The 17,542-nt window shown below is 44.7% G+C and overlaps 4 non-coding genes and 2 pseudogenes across 4 annotated transcripts; all 6 read left to right on the top strand.

The window, feature by feature from the left end:
- Nucleotides 1-176, top strand: LOC130333399 (U2 spliceosomal RNA; annotated as a pseudogene).
- Nucleotides 177-2,269: 2,093 nt separating this feature from the next.
- Nucleotides 2,270-2,460, top strand: LOC130333468 (U2 spliceosomal RNA). The gene has a single exon (XR_008875646.1). It is a non-coding gene; the product is annotated as a U2 spliceosomal RNA (small nuclear RNA).
- A 2,085-nt stretch (nucleotides 2,461-4,545) lies between these two features.
- Nucleotides 4,546-4,736, top strand: LOC130333467 (U2 spliceosomal RNA). Its single transcript, XR_008875645.1, has one exon. It is a non-coding gene; the product is annotated as a U2 spliceosomal RNA (small nuclear RNA).
- A 7,628-nt stretch (nucleotides 4,737-12,364) lies between these two features.
- On the top strand, nucleotides 12,365-12,549 carry LOC130333408 (U2 spliceosomal RNA). Its single transcript, XR_008875601.1, has one exon. It is a non-coding gene; the product is annotated as a U2 spliceosomal RNA (small nuclear RNA).
- Nucleotides 12,550-14,631: 2,082 nt separating this feature from the next.
- Nucleotides 14,632-14,822, top strand: LOC130333466 (U2 spliceosomal RNA). Its single transcript, XR_008875644.1, has one exon. It is a non-coding gene; the product is annotated as a U2 spliceosomal RNA (small nuclear RNA).
- Nucleotides 14,823-16,915: 2,093 nt separating this feature from the next.
- On the top strand, nucleotides 16,916-17,064 carry LOC130333425 (U2 spliceosomal RNA; annotated as a pseudogene).
- Nucleotides 17,065-17,542: the final 478 nt, after the last annotated feature.

Here is a 17,542-nt window from a genome sequence, read left to right as displayed (position 1 = left end):
ATATTATATCTAAAAGTAAAAAATCTGTTCTTATCAGTTTAATATCTGATACGTCCCCTATCTGGGGACCATATATTAAATGGATTTTTGAGAACGGGGGCCGATTTCGAAGCTTGCTTCCGTCGCCCTATGCATTGACCCGATATGGCAGTATCTTCGGGTACAGTGCACCACCCCCTTACAGGGTTAAAAAGAAAGATTCCTACTTTCATTGCTACCTGCTTGCTGGCTAGCCAGCTAGCCAGCCCTGTGGGCCTTGCTGCTGCTGCAGCCAAAAAACAAAAGGTGGTGCTGCTGCTGCTTCTGCTGCTTCTGCTTCTGCTTGTGTCTGGCCCCTGTTGGAGCGTCCAGGCACAGGACTTCTGCTGCTGCTGACTAAATGGCCTCCTTAATTGGATCATTTGAGTAGCCAGCACACCTGTGCAGGTAGGGCATGACATGATAGGCAGCTGCCTTGATAGCGGGTGGGTGCTGAATGTTCCTAATTGACAAAATAAGATTAATGCTTATGAAGAAATATAAAATCTCATCCCTTCCCCAATATCGCGCCACACCCCTACCCCTTAATTCCCTGGTTGAACGTGATGGACATATGTCTTTTTTCGACCGTACTAACTATGTAACTATGTAACATAACATGGGGGGGGGGGGGGGGGTCTCCTGGCTGTTCACACAGGTGTGTCATTGCTGTACATTGACCATGCATTGCTTCTGTGGTATTGCAAAGGCAAAGACAAATGCTTCCAGCCATCCATTGCACTAATGGATTGGTCATCAGCTGGCTGTCTATGTCCCGCATCAATATAGACCAAAGTACAGAGGGTTAGGCTATGCTATTGTGCACCTACCTGATGCATCAGAAGGTGCGAGGCCCTTGCTAAATTCTGTGCACAGACTTTGAGATCTATGCTTTAGACTGTATCTAAACCTGCTCCAACATGGACTGACATTCTGGCCTACTTTCAGCCGATGCGACTTGTCTGTCGCTGAACAGTCGCTTTTTATGTATTCAGCACCTATGTATAATGTTGTAAAAATGCTCTAGAAGCTAAAGTCGCAGAAATGTCACACATATTTGGCCTGCAACTTTCTGTGCGACAAATTCAGACAGGAAAAATCAGTATAAATCCTTAGAAAATTATCCCCCAGTGTCTCCATCTGCTGGCGGTATTGAATAAGCATTGCTGCACTGATGGGGTATGCATTAGACGAAAAAAAAGAAGAAAAAGAAGAATAATACGCCCAGAAAAGAGGCGAAAAGGAGAAAAACGTAAAAAAACGTGAAAAAAAAGTAAGAGGAAGAGAAGGGAAAAAAAGGTGGAAATGGGTTTAAAAGTGATTTCGGCGGAGAATATATATATATATATATATATATATATATATATATATATATATATGCGCACACACCCACATAGATATAAACGTATTCTCCGTTGAGATATTGCAGCCGCTGCTGTGTCCAGGCCCAGGAGCCTTAGCACTGTGCTGTGATGTCACTCAATACCACTGACATCACTAGGTGTAAACAACATCTCTCCTTTGCTGTGTATGTGACTATGGAGCTGTTTGGTGATGTCGTCTATTACGGCCTTCATAGAAGCAACAGGAGATTGTTGCATCCATCTTGAACCCTCAGAACTACAGTGCTATGATGTCACTCACTTCCACAGGCCTTGCAGAGTGTAAACAACAACAACCCAGCTTTGTTGTGTATGTAACCAAAGGGATTTGTGATGTCACCTAGAACCTTCACAGCAGCGACAGCTTTATGAGGAGCATCAGCACTGCTCTGCCTGAGCAGAACCATCACCGCCATAGGTTGTCAAATAACCCGGATTTAACCCACACAGGTAAGTCCAATGGGGTGCAGGCATGTCCTCTATGCTTACAGCTTCCCGTGGGTGTTGGTTTGATACCGTTTGGGGACAGCCAAGGAGGCATCTGCAGGCAACAAAGGTAGGTGTGTGCTTGTGTGTGTGTTTCCTATGCAGATCCTAAGCCCAGTGTCACATGCAAGTAGGAGGAGTAAGAAGGGTTCCTGGCAAATCCGGGTTATGGATTGCATTTAAAAAGGCCCCGTGGGAGTGCAATGGGCCCCTGTCTTGCTGCTTAGCAATAATGGTATGGGTTTAGGTTCTGCTGTGTGTACTGGTGGTTGACTGCCCCCCAGCCCAGAGTGTGCATGGAAAATTGTCTGGCAGCCTCCCTGACAGCAAGCAGTGATAGTGCCCATGAAGGGGACCTTGTTGGGCCCGCCCCTTTCACGGTTATCGCTTCTCGGCCTTTTGGCTAAGATCAAGTGTAGTATCTGTTCTTATCAGTTTAATATCTGATACGTCCCCTATCTGGGGACCATATATTAAATGGATTTTTGAGAACGGGGGCCGATTTCGAAGCTTGCTTCCGTCGCCCTATGCATTGACCCGATATGGCAGTATCTTCGGGTACAGTGCACCACCCCCTTACAGGGTTAAAAAGAAAGATTCCTACTTTCATTGCTACCTGCTTGCTGGCTAGCCAGCTAGCCAGCCCTGTGGGCCTTGCTGCTGCTGCAGCCAAAAAACAAAAGGTGGTGCTGCTGCTGCTTCTGCTGCTTCTGCTTCTGCTTGTGTCTGGCCCCTGTTGGAGCGTCCAGGCACAGGACTTCTGCTGCTGCTGACTAAATGGCCTCCTTAATTGGATCATTTGAGTAGCCAGCACACCTGTGCAGGTAGGGCATGACATGATAGGCAGCTGCCTTGATAGCGGGTGGGTGCTGAATGTTCCTAATTGACAAAATAAGATTAATGCTTATGAAGAAATATAAAATCTCATCCCTTCCCCAATATCGCGCCACACCCCTACCCCTTAATTCCCTGGTTGAACGTGATGGACATATGTCTTTTTTCGACCGTACTAACTATGTAACTATGTAACATAACATGGGGGGGGGGGGGTCTCCTGGCTGTTCACACAGGTGTGTCATTGCTGTACATTGACCATGCATTGCTTCTGTGGTATTGCAAAGGCAAAGACAAATGCTTCCAGCCATCCATTGCACTAATGGATTGGTCATCAGCTGGCTGTCTATGTCCCGCATCAATATAGACCAAAGTACAGAGGGTTAGGCTATGCTATTGTGCACCTACCTGATGCATCAGAAGGTGCGAGGCCCTTGCTAAATTCTGTGCACAGACTTTGAGATCTATGCTTTAGACTGTATCTAAACCTGCTCCAACATGGACTGACATTCTGGCCTACTTTCAGCCGATGCGACTTGTCTGTCGCTGAACAGTCGCTTTTTATGTATTCAGCACCTATGTATAATGTTGTAAAAATGCTCTAGAAGCTAAAGTCGCAGAAATGTCACACATATTTGGCCTGCAACTTTCTGTGCGACAAATTCAGACAGGAAAAATCAGTATAAATCCTTAGAAAATTATCCCCCAGTGTCTCCATCTGCTGGCGGTATTGAATAAGCATTGCTGCACTGATGGGGTATGCATTAGACGAAAAAAAAGAAGAAAAAGAAGAATAATACGCCCAGAAAAGAGGCGAAAAGGAGAAAAACGTAAAAAAACGTGAAAAAAAAGTAAGAGGAAGAGAAGGGAAAAAAAGGTGGAAATGGGTTTAAAAGTGATTTCGGCGGAGAATATATATATATATATATATATATATATATATATATATATATGCGCACACACACACATAGATATAAACGTATTCTCCGTTGAGATATTGCAGCCGCTGCTGTGTCCAGGCCCAGGAGCCTTAGCACTGTGCTGTGATGTCACTCAATACCACTGACATCACTAGGTGTAAACAACATCTCTCCTTTGCTGTGTATGTGACTATGGAGCTGTTTGGTGATGTCGTCTATTACGGCCTTCATAGAAGCAACAGGAGATTGTTGCATCCATCTTGAACCCTCAGAACTACAGTGCTATGATGTCACTCACTTCCACAGGCCTTGCAGAGTGTAAACAACAACAACCCAGCTTTGTTGTGTATGTAACCAAAGGGATTTGTGATGTCACCTAGAACCTTCACAGCAGCGACAGCTTTATGAGGAGCATCAGCACTGCTCTGCCTGAGCAGAACCATCACCGCCATAGGTTGTCAAATAACCCGGATTTAACCCACACAGGTAAGTCCAATGGGGTGCAGGCATGTCCTCTATGCTTACAGCTTCCCGTGGGTGTTGGTTTGATACCGTTTGGGGACAGCCAAGGAGGCATCTGCAGGCAACAAAGGTAGGTGTGTGCTTGTGTGTGTGTTTCCTATGCAGATCCTAAGCCCAGTGTCACATGCAAGTAGGAGGAGTAAGAAGGGTTCCTGGCAAATCCGGGTTATGGATTGCATTTAAAAAGGCCCCGTGGGAGTGCAATGGGCCCCTGTCTTGCTGCTTAGCAATAATGGTATGGGTTTAGGTTCTGCTGTGTGTACTGGTGGTTGACTGCCCCCCAGCCCAGAGTGTGCATGGAAAATTGTCTGGCAGCCTCCCTGACAGCAAGCAGTGATAGTGCCCATGAAGGGGACCTTGTTGGGCCCGCCCCTTTCACGGTTATCGCTTCTCGGCCTTTTGGCTAAGATCAAGTGTAGTATCTGTTCTTATCAGTTTAATATCTGATACGTCCCCTATCTGGGGACCATATATTAAATGGATTTTTGAGAACGGGGGCCGATTTCGAAGCTTGCTTCCGTCGCCCTATGCATTGACCCGATATGGCAGTATCTTCGGGTACAGTGCACCACCCCCTTACAGGGTTAAAAAGAAAGATTCCTACTTTCATTGCTACCTGCTTGCTGGCTAGCCAGCTAGCCAGCCCTGTGGGCCTTGCTGCTGCTGCAGCCAAAAAACAAAAGGTGGTGCTGCTGCTGCTTCTGCTGCTTCTGCTTCTGCTTGTGTCTGGCCCCTGTTGGAGCGTCCAGGCACAGGACTTCTGCTGCTGCTGACTAAATGGCCTCCTTAATTGGATCATTTGAGTAGCCAGCACACCTGTGCAGGTAGGGCATGACATGATAGGCAGCTGCCTTGATAGCGGGTGGGTGCTGAATGTTCCTAATTGACAAAATAAGATTAATGCTTATGAAGAAATATAAAATCTCATCCCTTCCCCAATATCGCGCCACACCCCTACCCCTTAATTCCCTGGTTGAACGTGATGGACATATGTCTTTTTTCGACCGTACTAACTATGTAACTATGTAACATAACATGGGGGGGGGGGGGGGGTCTCCTGGCTGTTCACACAGGTGTGTCATTGCTGTACATTGACCATGCATTGCTTCTGTGGTATTGCAAAGGCAAAGACAAATGCTTCCAGCCATCCATTGCACTAATGGATTGGTCATCAGCTGGCTGTCTATGTCCCGCATCAATATAGACCAAAGTACAGAGGGTTAGGCTATGCTATTGTGCACCTACCTGATGCATCAGAAGGTGCGAGGCCCTTGCTAAATTCTGTGCACAGACTTTGAGATCTATGCTTTAGACTGTATCTAAACCTGCTCCAACATGGACTGACATTCTGGCCTACTTTCAGCCGATGCGACTTGTCTGTCGCTGAACAGTCGCTTTTTATGTATTCAGCACCTATGTATAATGTTGTAAAAATGCTCTAGAAGCTAAAGTCGCAGAAATGTCACACATATTTGGCCTGCAACTTTCTGTGCGACAAATTCAGACAGGAAAAATCAGTATAAATCCTTAGAAAATTATCCCCCAGTGTCTCCATCTGCTGGCGGTATTGAATAAGCATTGCTGCACTGATGGGGTATGCATTAGACGAAAAAAAAGAAGAAAAAGAAGAATAATACGCCCAGAAAAGAGACGAAAAGGAGAAAAACGTAAAAAAACGTGAAAAAAAAGTAAGAGGAAGAGAAGGGAAAAAAAGGTGGAAATGGGTTTAAAAGTGATTTCGGCGGAGAAATATATATATATATATATATATATATATATATATATATGCGCACACACACACATAGATATAAACGTATTCTCCGTTGAGATATTGCAGCCGCTGCTGTGTCCAGGCCCAGGAGCCTTAGCACTGTGCTGTGATGTCACTCAATACCACTGACATCACTAGGTGTAAACAACATCTCTCCTTTGCTGTGTATGTGACTATGGAGCTGTTTGGTGATGTCGTCTATTACGGCCTTCATAAAAGCAACAGGAGATTGTTGCATCCATCTTGAACCCTCAGAACTACAGTGCTATGATGTCACTCACTTCCACAGGCCTTGCAGAGTGTAAACAACAACAACCCAGCTTTGTTGTGTATGTAACCAAAGGGATTTGTGATGTCACCTAGAACCTTCACAGCAGCGACAGCTTTATGAGGAGCATCAGCACTGCTCTGCCTGAGCAGAACCATCACCGCCATAGGTTGTCAAATAACCCGGATTTAACCCACACAGGTAAGTCCAATGGGGTGCAGGCATGTCCTCTATGCTTACAGCTTCCCGTGGGTGTTGGTTTGATACCGTTTGGGGACAGCCAAGGAGGCATCTGCAGGCAACAAAGGTAGGTGTGTGCTTGTGTGTGTGTTTCCTATGCAGATCCTAAGCCCAGTGTCACATGCAAGTAGGAGGAGTAAGAAGGGTTCCTGGCAAATCCGGGTTATGGATTGCATTTAAAAAGGCCCCGTGGGAGTGCAATGGGCCCCTGTCTTGCTGCTTAGCAATAATGGTATGGGTTTAGGTTCTGCTGTGTGTACTGGTGGTTGACTGCCCCCCAGCCCAGAGTGTGCATGGAAAATTGTCTGGCAGCCTCCCTGACAGCAAGCAGTGATAGTGCCCATGAAGGGGACCTTGTTGGGCCCGCCCCTTTCACGGTTATCGCTTCTCGGCCTTTTGGCTAGATCAAGTGTCTGGTCAGGAGGATCCTGGGAGTTTGTCCTACCTTTTCCAAGGGGGGCTGCTACGAGGAACCGAAAAGGCGATCGACAAGATGGGTGTTCGCATCCGTTACCTTACATCCGGTGAAACGCGGATTCGTTTTTCCTTTCGCTTTGATGTTGATGAAGACAAGCAAGAACTCGTCCAACTTTCTTATTTTGTGAAAGAAACTCTCTACAAGCTTCTTGGGGTGAAGAAAGAGAACATCGTCTGTCTCAGAGATCCTCGGAAGGGCAGCTTCATCCTAACTCTGGACTCTGCTTATGCATGCCAGAATCTTTTTGAGAAGCTGAAAAGCAATCAAGACCTTGCTGAGCTTGATGGGATCACGGTCACAGTGTTGTATACTGGAGGCGATATTCCTCTAGTTGTGTGTATGCACAATCCCTTTGTGACTGTGTCCCATATTGAGCTCTTTTTGGGGAAATACTGCAGTTCTGTTAAGTATTCCCATAAGGTGATGAATTCAGAAGACCTATGGACGGGGAAACATAAGTTTTTTGTGAAAATGAAGGAGGATGCTACTGGCATTGGAGGGTTGTGTCATCCACCCTCCAACTTTTCTATCGGTCGGGATAAGGGCTATTTGTTTTATCCCGAGATGCCTACTTTTTGTAGGAAATGTAAGAAATTCGGACATACTATGGAAGTTTGCACGGACACTACAGTTCGCTGTGGTCGGTGCAATCAAGAAGGCCATGTTTCTAAGGATTGTGCTAAAATCGTCTGCAACATTTGTGGTGAAGAAGGCCATGCCTTTAAAGATTGCAGTCTCCGTTCCAGTGTAGCTAGATCGTGGGCTGACCGTGTAGCGGGGAGAGTGGGTGTAGTGCAAGCTGAAGTACCACCTGCGAAAGCACCCCAGCGGTCTGAGGCGCCTTCAGAAAAGCCGGCTGTAACTTCTCATGTCGTGGCGGAGCTTATGGACCTTTCTGCTGTGCCTGAGACAGAGGGGAGACCTTCTGTGGAGGGTTCTGGTGGTGGAGGGTCACTAGTGAGCAGTGAAGCCATGGAGGTTGGCGTGAAGGAGATCAAGCGGAAGAAGGAACTTGGAGATGAGCCACAACTTGGCATTAAACGGCCTGTCAAAAAAAGCTCAGACGAATGTGAGGACAGTCAACATGCATGGAGGCCTTCTATAAGATCAGCGTCCGATCCAAAAAATATCAAAGAGTTCGAAAGCCCGGAGTCACCTGTGGGTTTCATATCGGACTCAAACTCCAGTAGCGAATAGCTTCCTTAAAGTGCTCCTCTCTTAATGTGAGAGGTCTAAAGAGCCCTACGAGAAGGGCTGCTTTGTTTAGTTTTTTAGAGACCTTGGACTGTTCTCTGTTCTTTTTACAAGAATGTGGAATTGAACATAGTCCAAATTATGAGGACCTTTGTCGTAGCTGGACTTTGGGACCATCGGTCTGGTCGGGTGACAATCTGAACAGATCTTCAGGTGTTGGGATCTTGTTTAGAGGTTCAGATGTACAAGTTTTGTCCTTCTTAGAAATTATACCTGGTAGAGCGCTATTAGTTAATATTAAGTACAATGGCTCAGAGATTAAGCTTTTTAACATCTATGCTTCTCCTGAAAAAAATGAGAGAGCCGACTTGATTAATGATATTCAGGCTTTTATCCCAGGTTCAACACCTATTTTAATGGCTGGAGATTTTAATTGTTGTATGAGTGGTGATCATCGTGAGAGTGGAAGTGTGCATGTCAGAGTGGATAAAACAGAGAAACAGATTAAGAGTATGACTGAGGATTTTAACTTTACCGATGTCTGGAGGAGAAAATACCCAGACGACCCTGGTTACACATGGGAAAATAATGTCTGCAAATCCAGGATTGATTTTATTTTTTTATCGGAAAGTTTTAATCTAGTTGAGGTTTCTCTTTTATCGAATATTTTCTCTGATCATAAGTTATTACATGCACATGTCACTTTACCTGGCCTAGAGAAAGGCAGAGGCGTTTGGAAGCTCAACACTACTTTATTAGAGGACATGAAAACAAAAAATGATTTTATTGCTGCTTATAACAAATGGAGATTGCGTCAATCCCAATATAAAAATATTTTGGATTGGTGGGAGGATGTTAAAAAGTGGACTAAACTGTTTTTTATCCGTGTGGGCATCCAAAAGGCTAAGGAGAAAAAGTTATGGTTTAAAATGTTAAACACTAAAATCCAAACATATTATAAACTAAAGCAAGCCGGGCTTGAGATGGATGATGTTATTGCTCAGACAAAGAATGAAATAAAAAATGCCATTAGTCAAAAAGGAAAAGAAATGATTTTTAACAGCAAGGTGCAATGTCTGGAGAATGATGAAAAGTGTTCGAGATTCTTTTTTAAGAAGGTGGTGGGAAAGAAAGAAATGATATCTGTAATAGAAGGGAAGATAACTAATGAAGAGATGTTGCGAGAAGCACAAGTATTTTATCAGGAGCTTTTTAATAAAAAAGATATTGATATTTCCTTTACTAATGATGTTTTAGATACCTTGGATTCAAAACTTGACAAAACTGACCAAGAGAGCCTTTGTGATGAAATCTTTTTACCTGAACTTTTAAGCACTTTTAAGAGTTTTTTAAATGGTAAAACACCTGGTTCGGATGGGTTGCCAGTTGAATTTTATCTGTGTTTTTGGTCCATTTTAAAAGATGATCTTTTAGGTATTTTTAACTGTGCTTTTAAATCTGAGATTTTACCTGCGTCCTGGAGAGATGGTGTTGTTACTCTGATTTTTAAAAAAGGAGACATCTCTAAATTAGAAAATTGGAGGCCTATTACCCTGCTAAATACAGACTATAAGGTTTTAGCAAAAATTTTAGCAAATAGGCTCAAGCAGGTAATTTCTAAGGTTATACACAGTGACCAAGTATGCGGAGTACCTGGAAGGAAAATAAGTGATCATCTAAACCTTGTAAAAGATGTTTTATGGTATCAGAAACAATGTGATCAGAAATTGGCAATTTTATCCTTGGATTTTCAAAAGGCTTATGACCGTGTTTCTCATGATTTTTTATGGTTGGTTTTAAAGAAAATGAATTTTCCTGATTTTATTGTTGGAAAAATTGCACTTTTATATAAAAACTGTTTTAGTCGTATTTTAATTAACGGTTTTTTATCCCAAGAGGTATGTTTACAGTCTGGGGTGAAACAGGGGTGCCCCCTATCACCCATTCTTTTCATATGTGCAATAGAACCTCTGTTGAATGTTTTGAGAAAAGATAAGCTCATTAGAGGAGTGCCAATCCCTGGAAGTGGAGGACAGAGCGTAAAGACGATAGCATACATGGATGATGTTAATATTCTATGTCCAGATGAACCATCCCTGAAACGTGCTATCAGACAGACAGAATTTTTTTGTGAGGGCTCTGGCTTCAAATTAAATAAAAATAAATGTGATTGCTTTGCAATAGGGAATTGGGGCAATACGGAGGTGAATGTGCAATATGATAAAATCAAAATCTTGGGTGTCATCTTTGACAATGAAAATAATGGAGAGGAAAGCTGGTCCATCGTCAAAGAGAAAGTGCAAAAGAAAATAAGTTTTTGGAAAATGAGGAAATTAACAATAGAAGGAAAAGTACTGATAATGAAAGCTTTGTTGCTACCTATCATGCTATATTTAAGCTTGGTTTTCCCACCGAGTGAACGCACCTTAAAGTTTTTAAACAAGATTTGCTTTCATTTTTTATGGGGGTCTAAAATGGATAAACTCAGGAGAGATGTAATGATGAAGACAAAGAAATTGGGGGGTAAGGATGTGCCTGATTTAAAAAGGTTTTTATATATTCACTTTTTTTCTATGTGTTTTAATGGCTTGCAAAGAAACTGTTATTGGTCTTATTTTTTAAAATATGCTGCAGGTCACATTTTTAGAAAAAGAAAGTGGATAACCTTACCTTTAACGTCCCCAATCTTATTTATTCCCCCAGCGCACTATGTGGTTTTAGAAAAGATTATTCGTATTTATGGCATTGCTAATTTTAGTCAAGAAATTTGTAGTAATGCACGAAAATTAGTTCCTGAAATCAGGAAGATAGAACAGATTTGCTTAATATCTAATTATTCCACTGAGAAATCTCTAAGAGTTTGGAGGATGGTGAATATGGGATTCTTATCTAATGACTTAAAAGATCTGGCCTGGCAGATAGCACATCAATGTTTGCCTACCAGAGAATTCCAACACAGAAGAGGATTGTGTCGTAGTGCAAAGTGCCCGAGAATGGGGTGTCCTAGTGAGGAAACAGTTTTACACCTTTTTTGGAACTGTTTTTACGCCCAAGAGATATGGCATTTGATAGGACCCTTACTAAAATTCATTTCTGATCTTAATTTTTTAAATCATGAAGTTATTTTATATGGATTTTATAATGTTTTATCTGTGGAAAAGTCTCGGGTTTTGTGGATTAGTATAAATTGTATTAAAATTGCACTATGGAAGACGAGGAATATTCTTCTTTTTAAAAGAGACACTATTACCTCTAAAGATTGTGTTCGCCTAGCTCTTAGTGAGATGTATGTTTTCTATTTATTGGATAAAAAAAGATTAGGTCACAAAGTGGCTAAAAGTCTTTGGAATCTACATCTGTGGAATATGCTTTTAGCAGACTAAGTATAATCTGGACTGCGTAAGGTCTTTTAGTCTAAGAATATTATATCTAAAAGTAAAAAATCTGTTCTTATCAGTTTTCATGCTGGTGGGGATGGGTGCTGCATGGAGGATGCAGGTGTACCAGGGCTTTCCGGGGCTGGTTCTGAGGAATCAGCTCGACGGCTGCCCCGATGTGACCTGTTCCCTCCGGGTCTCGCCATGAGGCTGAGAGGGTCTAGAGCCGAGGTACTTTTGTGCCTCGGGGAGTGGTAACCCCGAGGTGCCGAAACTCAATGGGAGAATAGACTCACTGAGTTGAAGCACGGGCACCATAATCTCTTCACCTTGTGGCACTCACCTCTTGATTCCCGGCCTTCTGGCTAGGATCAGAGAAATTTTTATAGATCCGGCCGGATGTCCGGGCAGTATATCTGCACACATTCACTTATTTATTTCTTTTTTGTCTCACTGTGTCACTTTTTGCGTGTTGTGTGTTCACAGGATTTGTCAGGATGCGGTAGCCCTTCTGGGTGTCCCTCCTGGCGGTCTAGGGGAGGTGTGTGTGGCCATTAGGTTCCGCACCTCCCTGCAAACACCCCGGGTACTCCTGTTTTGGCAGGGTACCTACCATAATCGGCTCTGCGGGCAGATACCTTGGCTAACGCCAAGGGGGATGCCGGGAGCATTTGTGGTCCCCTAGTAGCTTCGGCGAAAAGGGACATCGAACCTGGAACCTCGCAGGTACCTTTTGGTCCGGAGGCGAAGGGTAAGGTTTGTTGGGGGGCCTCTCTCCTATCGGAGAAGGGCTTGCGATAGACCGCATCCTTTGTGCACGTTTTTTTAGTGTAACACGTTTGCACTTTTTCTTGCACTTTGGGTGAATCGAAAGCACGTTCCTCGGCTTTAGATAAAAAAAAAAAATCTGTTCTTATCAGTTTAATATCTGATACGTCCCCTATCTGGGGACCATATATTAAATGGATTTTTGAGAACGGGGGCCGATTTCGAAGCTTGCTTCCGTCGCCCTATGCATTGACCCGATATGGCAGTATCTTCGGGTACAGTGCACCACCCCCTTACAGGGTTAAAAAGAAAGATTCCTACTTTCATTGCTACCTGCTTGCTGGCTAGCCAGCTAGCCAGCCCTGTGGGCCTTGCTGCTGCTGCAGCCAAAAAACAAAAGGTGGTGCTGCTGCTGCTTCTGCTGCTTCTGCTTCTGCTTGTGTCTGGCCCCTGTTGGAGCGTCCAGGCACAGGACTTCTGCTGCTGCTGACTAAATGGCCTCCTTAATTGGATCATTTGAGTAGCCAGCACACCTGTGCAGGTAGGGCATGACATGATAGGCAGCTGCCTTGATAGCGGGTGGGTGCTGAATGTTCCTAATTGACAAAATAAGATTAATGCTTATGAAGAAATATAAAATCTCATCCCTTCCCCAATATCGCGCCACACCCCTACCCCTTAATTCCCTGGTTGAACGTGATGGACATATGTCTTTTTTCGACCGTACTAACTATGTAACTATGTAACATAACATGGGGGGGGGGGGGTCTCCTGGCTGTTCACACAGGTGTGTCATTGCTGTACATTGACCATGCATTGCTTCTGTGGTATTGCAAAGGCAAAGACAAATGCTTCCAGCCATCCATTGCACTAATGGATTGGTCATCAGCTGGCTGTCTATGTCCCGCATCAATATAGACCAAAGTACAGAGGGTTAGGCTATGCTATTGTGCACCTACCTGATGCATCAGAAGGTGCGAGGCCCTTGCTAAATTCTGTGCACAGACTTTGAGATCTATGCTTTAGACTGTATCTAAACCTGCTCCAACATGGACTGACATTCTGGCCTACTTTCAGCCGATGCGACTTGTCTGTCGCTGAACAGTCGCTTTTTATGTATTCAGCACCTATGTATAATGTTGTAAAAATGCTCTAGAAGCTAAAGTCGCAGAAATGTCACACATATTTGGCCTGCAACTTTCTGTGCGACAAATTCAGACAGGAAAAATCAGTATAAATCCTTAGAAAATTATCCCCCAGTGTCTCCATCTGCTGGCGGTATTGAATAAGCATTGCTGCACTGATGGGGTATGCATTAGACGAAAAAAAAGAAGAAAAAGAAGAATAATACGCCCAGAAAAGAGGCGAAAAGGAGAAAAACGTAAAAAAACGTGAAAAAAAAGTAAGAGGAAGAGAAGGGAAAAAAAGGTGGAAATGGGTTTAAAAGTGATTTCGGCGGAGAAATATATATATATATATATATATATATATATATATATATGCGCACACACACACATAGATATAAACGTATTCTCCGTTGAGATATTGCAGCCGCTGCTGTGTCCAGGCCCAGGAGCCTTAGCACTGTGCTGTGATGTCACTCAATACCACTGACATCACTAGGTGTAAACAACATCTCTCCTTTGCTGTGTATGTGACTATGGAGCTGTTTGGTGATGTCGTCTATTACGGCCTTCATAGAAGCAACAGGAGATTGTTGCATCCATCTTGAACCCTCAGAACTACAGTGCTATGATGTCACTCACTTCCACAGGCCTTGCAGAGTGTAAACAACAACAACCCAGCTTTGTTGTGTATGTAACCAAAGGGATTTGTGATGTCACCTAGAACCTTCACAGCAGCGACAGCTTTATGAGGAGCATCAGCACTGCTCTGCCTGAGCAGAACCATCACCGCCATAGGTTGTCAAATAACCCGGATTTAACCCACACAGGTAAGTCCAATGGGGTGCAGGCATGTCCTCTATGCTTACAGCTTCCCGTGGGTGTTGGTTTGATACCGTTTGGGGACAGCCAAGGAGGCATCTGCAGGCAACAAAGGTAGGTGTGTGCTTGTGTGTGTGTTTCCTATGCAGATCCTAAGCCCAGTGTCACATGCAAGTAGGAGGAGTAAGAAGGGTTCCTGGCAAATCCGGGTTATGGATTGCATTTAAAAAGGCCCCGTGGGAGTGCAATGGGCCCCTGTCTTGCTGCTTAGCAATAATGGTATGGGTTTAGGTTCTGCTGTGTGTACTGGTGGTTGACTGCCCCCCAGCCCAGAGTGTGCATGGAAAATTGTCTGGCAGCCTCCCTGACAGCAAGCAGTGATAGTGCCCATGAAGGGGACCTTGTTGGGCCCGCCCCTTTCACGGTTATCGCTTCTCGGCCTTTTGGCTAAGATCAAGTGTAGTATCTGTTCTTATCAGTTTAATATCTGATACGTCCCCTATCTGGGGACCATATATTAAATGGATTTTTGAGAACGGGGGCCGATTTCGAAGCTTGCTTCCGTCGCCCTATGCATTGACCCGATATGGCAGTATCTTCGGGTACAGTGCACCACCCCCTTACAGGGTTAAAAAGAAAGATTCCTACTTTCATTGCTACCTGCTTGCTGGCTAGCCAGCTAGCCAGCCCTGTGGGCCTTGCTGCTGCTGCAGCCAAAAAACAAAAGGTGGTGCTGCTGCTGCTTCTGCTGCTTCTGCTTCTGCTTGTGTCTGGCCCCTGTTGGAGCGTCCAGGCACAGGACTTCTGCTGCTGCTGACTAAATGGCCTCCTTAATTGGATCATTTGAGTAGCCAGCACACCTGTGCAGGTAGGGCATGACATGATAGGCAGCTGCCTTGATAGCGGGTGGGTGCTGAATGTTCCTAATTGACAAAATAAGATTAATGCTTATGAAGAAATATAAAATCTCATCCCTTCCCCAATATCGCGCCACACCCCTACCCCTTAATTCCCTGGTTGAACGTGATGGACATATGTCTTTTTTCGACCGTACTAACTATGTAACTATGTAACATAACATGGGGGGGGGGGGGGGGTGTCTCCTGGCTGTTCACACAGGTGTGTCATTGCTGTACATTGACCATGCATTGCTTCTGTGGTATTGCAAAGGCAAAGACAAATGCTTCCAGCCATCCATTGCACTAATGGATTGGTCATCAGCTGGCTGTCTATGTCCCGCATCAATATAGACCAAAGTACAGAGGGTTAGGCTATGCTATTGTGCACCTACCTGATGCATCAGAAGGTGCGAGACCCTTGCTAAATTCTGTGCACAGACTTTGAGATCTATGCTTTAGACTGTATCTAAACCTGCTCCAACATGGACTGACATTCTGGCCTACTTTCAGCCGATGCGACTTGTCTGTCGCTGAACAGTCGCTTTTTATGTATTCAGCACCTATGTATAATGTTGTAAAAATGCTCTAGAAGCTAAAGTCGCAGAAATGTCACACATATTTGGCCTGCAACTTTCTGTGCGACAAATTCAGACAGGAAAAATCAGTATAAATCCTTAGAAAATTATCCCCCAGTGTCTCCATCTGCTGGCGGTATTGAATAAGCATTGCTGCACTGATGGGGTATGCATTAGACGAAAAAAAAGAAGAAAAAGAAGAATAATACGCCCAGAAAAGAGGCGAAAAGGAGAAAAACGTAAAAAAACGTGAAAAAAAAGTAAGAGGAAGAGAAGGGAAAAAAAGGTGGAAATGGGTTTAAAAGTGATTTCGGCGGAGAAATATATATATATATATATATATATATATATATATATATATATATGCGCACACACACACATAGATATAAACGTATTCTCCGTTGAGATATTGCAGCCGCTGCTGTGTCCAGGCCCAGGAGCCTTAGCACTGTGCTGTGATGTCACTCAATACCACTGACATCACTAGGTGTAAACAACATCTCTCCTTTGCTGTGTATGTGACTATGGAGCTGTTTGGTGATGTCGTCTATTACGGCCTTCATAGAAGCAACAGGAGATTGTTGCATCCATCTTGAACCCTCAGAACTACAGTGCTATGATGTCACTCACTTCCACAGGCCTTGCAGAGTGTAAACAACAACAACCCAGCTTTGTTGTGTATGTAACCAAAGGGATTTGTGATGTCACCTAGAACCTTCACAGCAGCGACAGCTTTATGAGGAGCATCAGCACTGCTCTGCCTGAGCAGAACCATCACCGCCATAGGTTGTCAAATAACCCGGATTTAACCCACACAGGTAAGTCCAATGGGGTGCAGGCATGTCCTCTATGCTTACAGCTTCCCGTGGGTGTTGGTTTGATACCGTTTGGGGACAGCCAAGGAGGCATCTGCAGGCAACAAAGGTAGGTGTGTGCTTGTGTGTGTGTTTCCTATGCAGATCCTAAGCCCAGTGTCACATGCAAGTAGGAGGAGTAAGAAGGGTTCCTGGCAAATCCGGGTTATGGATTGCATTTAAAAAGGCCCCGTGGGAGTGCAATGGGCCCCTGTCTTGCTGCTTAGCAATAATGGTATGGGTTTAGGTTCTGCTGTGTGTACTGGTGGTTGACTGCCCCCCAGCCCAGAGTGTGCATGGAAAATTGTCTGGCAGCCTCCCTGACAGCAAGCAGTGATAGTGCCCATGAAGGGGACCTTGTTGGGCCCGCCCCTTTCACGGTTATCGCTTCTCGGCCTTTTGGCTAAGATCAAGTGTAGTATCTGCATTTGGTCTGGTCGGAAGGTGTCTGTGGTACCCCGCTTCTCGGCCTTGGGGGATTGTCTCTCCTTACGGAGCGACTTCACCCCCTTGCTGCTATTGGGGAGCGGGCTTAGTCCACAGACAACGGGTTGCGATCCCCCTGTCTCTGGGACCTTGTGTCTCAGAAGGCATTTTCGGTACGTTGAGCGTTACCTGTAGCTTCGGAAGCACCTAGGGTACCCCCGACCTCTGCCTTGGGTAAGGGTTCCGCTTTTATAGCGGGATTCCGAGCCCTTGCTGCTATTGGGGAAGGGGCTTAGTCCCTGGGTGTGGAAGATGCCGTTCTCCTGGGCTTTCCCCTCTGGGGAAATGTCGATGCGAAATACCATCCGCATAGAGGTGTCGGAGAGCCATCGTCAGTTGAAGAACCTCCGCTTCATTGCGGAGGTGATTCTTCTTGACTACTTCCGCCTCAATAGGGAGGACATCCTGTGTCTAAATGACCAGGAAAGCCGTGGCCTGTATACCGTCACCTTCACGGCCACGGCGTGTTGCGATAACATCTATGCAACCTTGTCTGGTGCGGACCAGAGGGACGATCGACTCGA

The sequence above is a fragment of the Hyla sarda genome, unplaced genomic scaffold (assembly GCF_029499605.1).
Source record: "Hyla sarda isolate aHylSar1 unplaced genomic scaffold, aHylSar1.hap1 scaffold_408, whole genome shotgun sequence".
NCBI lineage: Eukaryota > Metazoa > Chordata > Amphibia > Anura > Hylidae > Hyla > Hyla sarda.
Note: the sequence above shows the minus strand (reverse complement) of the source record. Positions and strands in the feature narration are given on the sequence as shown.